This window comes from Helianthus annuus, chromosome 16, assembly GCF_002127325.2.
Source record: "Helianthus annuus cultivar XRQ/B chromosome 16, HanXRQr2.0-SUNRISE, whole genome shotgun sequence".
NCBI lineage: Eukaryota > Viridiplantae > Streptophyta > Magnoliopsida > Asterales > Asteraceae > Helianthus > Helianthus annuus.
The window spans coordinates 202,379,849-202,384,497 of record NC_035448.2 but is presented as its reverse complement, the minus strand read 5'-3'; positions in this window follow the sequence as shown (position 1 = coordinate 202,384,497).

Genomic DNA, 4,649 nt, shown 5'->3' with positions numbered 1-4,649 from the left:
ATCCGTTAAGCTCCGTAGGTTACTTAGATTTTGGTATAAGCGTAATAAAGGAACTACAACAACCAATGCTAACCAAACCATTATCGAAGAATTCATCCATGATGTCATTAAAATCCTTTTCGAACAACTCCCAGAAACTCTTAATAAATTTCAAATTGAGGTCGTCTGGCCCGGGGGCCTTATCATCACCACAATCGTTAACCACTTCCTTAATTTCCGTCAAGGTGAAAGAGCTAATAAGAGAGTCCTTTTCCTCCTGATTTAATTTCTTAATGTTATCACACATGATAGTAGGCCTGTGTTGGTGACCTTCAATGAACCGGTTCCTAAAAAACCTCATAACCTCACATTTGATCTTATTCGGCTTCAAAACCCAACTACCATTAATATTTAAACCCAGAATCTGATTAGCGGCCCGCCTTATGTTGACATGAGAGTGGAAAAACTTAGTGTTCTCGTCGCCATCAAGAGCCCACTTCGTTCTCGACTTTTGCTTCATATCTTCACACATATTCAACTCATGTTCAGAATCACTTTTTTATTCTCCACAAACTCCCATTCCTCCACTTCATTTAACTCCCGTTCCTCCATAATTTTCTCCAAAACCTCCGACTTTTCTTCTGCCTTAAAAGCGAGTTCTTCTTCTTTTTTCACACAATCAGATCTCCAATCCTTTAGAGCATTTCTAATAGCAGCGGATTTTTTCATTAGCCTAATGTCGGCACTTCCACTTTCAACCTTGTGTAGCTCCACATCTTTCAAAACCGTTTCCCTGAACCCATTTTTTCCCAACCACGAGTTATATATTCTTTTTGTTGATTGTGAGTTACAGCGGGCAATGGTCCTAATGGGAGAAAGATAAACCTCTTAAACATTGAGCAAAGAACGACCAGTTCGTTAACTTCAACTTCCGAAGCAAGTGGCCTTTTCCATCTCCAAATTAAATTGCCACAATCGATCCGGTTTCCCAACATGTTACTTACCTTGTAGTCTTTGGCCTCCTCTAACTTGAAAAGATTGGGAAAAACCTCACATAAAGGTTTACTCCCCGGCCAATTATCCGTCCAAAAAGTTGTACTTTCGCCACTACCCACCAAAACTTTGAACCTGTACCTTAAAACAATATTGTTGACAACCGGTTTGTTAATAACCTGAACAATGTTGAACCACATGCCACCGAAAGACCTTTTAGCCGTTATGAAATTTCCATTAACTCTGTTACGATGCAGGGCTTCAATAACTTTACACTATAACTTACTCTTGTTGGTGAGGAACCTCCATCCCCACTTGGATAAAAGAGTAGTTGACATTTTTTATTTTACTTAGGCCTAACCCGCCATTCTTCACCGGGAGCGTCACCCTATCCCAAGCCACCCAATTTAATTTCTTAACGGAACTATCTCCATTCCAAAGAAAGTTCCTCATCTTTGCTTCTAAATCTTTTATAACTTTCACCGGCGCTTTATACAAGGAAAAAAAGTAGTTCGGGAGACACTCAAGAACCGCCTTAATTAACGTAATTCTTCCGTCAATGGACGACAAACCCGCCTTCCACTTAGCCAACCTCAAATCGAAAATATCATAAACTGGTTTCCAATTTATAATTCTGTTCATGTTAGCCCCGACCATAAGCCCCAAATATTTAAACGGGAAAGTTCCCGCCTGACAACCCACAATATCCGCCATACCTGAAACAATATTTTGATGAACTCCAATGGCAAAAAGGTTGGATTTATTAACGTTTATCTTTAGCCCCGAACAAATGAAAAAAAAACCGGAGAATACGCACTATATTCTTAATATTTTCAGGTGACCAATTCCCGAGAATAATGGCATCGTCGGCGTAAAGCAAATGAGAGACACATGGACCATTCGGGACTTGAATACCAGAAAAAACATTTAAACTTCCAGCTTTATCAATCATACAAGACAACATTTCCATAACCATAAGGAACAGGAAAGGGGAGATCGGATCACCTTGGCGAAGGCCATTGTGCCATTGAAATTCGAAAGTAGGCGATCCGTTGACAAGCACCGACGATCCAGCCGACTCCAGAATGCCTTTAATCCACGAACACCACCTGCCCGGAAACCCCATCTGACACATCGTAGAAATTAAGAAGTTCCAGTTTTCATTATCATAAGCTTTCTCAAAGTCAATCTTCAGGAAGAAAGCCTTTAACTTATTCTTTTTTCCCCCAATTCATAATCTCATTTAATAAAAGAGGTCCGTCTAGGATAAAGTTACCTTTGATGAATGCCGACTGAGAATCCGAGATAACAGATCCGATAACCTTCCTGAGATGGTTGGCGAGAACTTTTGAGATTACTTTGCTGATAACACCAATGAGATTTATTGGGCGATATCCGTTAAGCTCCGTAGGTTACTTAGATTTTGGTATAAGCGTAATAAAGGAACTACAACAACCAATGCTAACCAAACCATTATCCAAGAATTCATCCATGATGTCATTAAAATCCTTTTCGAACAACTCCCAGAAACTCTTAATAAATTTCAAATTGAGGCCGTCTGGCCCGGGGGCCTTATCATCACCACAATCGTTAACCACTTCCTTAATTTCCGTCAAGGTGAAAGAGCTAATAAGAGAGTCCTTTTCCTCCTGATTTAATTTCTTAATGTTATCACACATGATAGTAGGCCTGTGTTGGTGACCTTCAATGAACCGGTTCCTAAAAAACCTCATAACCTCACATTTGATCTTATTCGGCTTCAAAACCCAACTACCATTAATATTTAAACCCAGAATCTGATTAGTGGCCCACCTTATGTTGACATGAGAGTGGAAAAACTTAGTGTTCTCGTCGCCATCAAGAGCCCACTTCGTTCTCGACTTTTGCTTCATATCTTCACACTTATTCAACTCATGTTCAGAATCACTTTTTTATTCTCCACAAACTCCCATTCCTCCACTTCATTTAACTCCCGTTCCTCCATAATTTTCTCCAAAACCTCCGACTCTTCTTCTGCCTTAAAAGCGAGTTCTTCTTCTTTTTTCACACAATCAGATCTCCAATCCTTTAGAGCATTTCTAATAGCAGCGGATTTTTTCATTAGTCTGATGTTGGCACTTCCACTTTCAACCTCGTGTAGCTCCACAGCTTTCAAAACCGTTTCCCTGAAACCATTTTTTCCCAACCACGAGTTATATATTCTAAACGGCTTGGCCCCAAAATTCTTTTTGTTGATTGTGAGTTACAGCGGGCAATGGTCCGAATGGGAGAAAGATAAACCTCTTAAACATTGAGCAAAGAACGACCAGTTCGTTAACTTCAACTTCCGAAGCAAGTGGCCTTTTCCATCTCCAAATTAAATTGCCACAATCGATCCGGTTTCCCAACATGTTACTTACCTTGTAGTCTTTGGCCTCCTCTAACTTGAAAAGATTGGGAAAAACCTCACATAAAGGTTTACTCCCCGGCCAATTATCCGTCCAAAAAGTTGTACTTTCGCCACTACCCACCAAAACTTTGAACCTGTACCTTAAAACAATATTGTTGACAACCGGTTTGTTAATCACCTGAACGATGTTGAACCACACGCCACCGAGAGACCTTTTAGCCGTTATGAAATTTCCATTAACTCTGTTACGCTGCAGGGCTTCAATAACTTTACACTATAACTTACTGTTGTTGGTGAGGAACCTCCATCCCCACTTGGATAAAAGAGTAGTTGACATTTTTTAATTTACTTAGGCCTAACCCGCCATTCTTCACCGGGAGCGTCACCCTATCCCAAGCCACCCAATTTAATTTCTTAACGGAACTATCTCCATTCCAAAGAAAGTTCCTCATCTTTGCTTCTAAATATTTTATAACTTTCACCGGCGCTTTATACAAGGAAAAAAAGTAGTTCGGGAGACACTCAAGAACCGCCGTAATTAACGTAATTCTTCCGTCAATGGACAACAAACCCGCCTTCCACTTAGCCAACCTCAAATCGAAAATATCATAAACTGGTTTCCGATTTATAATTCTGTTCATGTTAGCCCCGACCATAAGCCCCAAATATTTAAACGGGAAAGTTCCCGCCTGACAACCCACAATATCCGCCATACCTGAAACAATATTTTGATGAACTCCAATGGCAAAAAGGTTGGATTTATTAATGTTTATCTTTAGCCCCGAACAAATGAAAAAAAAAACCGGAGAATACGCACTATATTCTTAATATTTTCAGGTGACCAATTCCCGAGAATAATGGCATCGTCAGCGTAAAGCAAATGAGAGACACATGGACCATTCGGGACTTGAATACCAGAAAAAACATTTAAACTTCCAGCTTTATCAATCATACAAGACAACAATTCCATAACCATAAGGAACAGGAAAGGGGAGATCGGATCACCTTGGCGAAGGCCATTGTGGCATTGAAATTCGAAAGTAGGCGATCCGTTGACAAGCACCGACGATCTAGCCGACTCCAGAATGCCTTTAATCCACGAACACCACCTGCCCGGAAACCCCATCTGACACATCGTAGAAATTAAGAAGTTCCAGTTTTCATTATCATAAGCTTTCTCAAAGTCAATCTTCAGGAAGAAAGCCTTTAACTTATTCTTTTTTCCCCCAATTCATAATCTCATTTAATAAAAGAGATCCGTCTAGGATAAAGTTACCTTTGATGAATG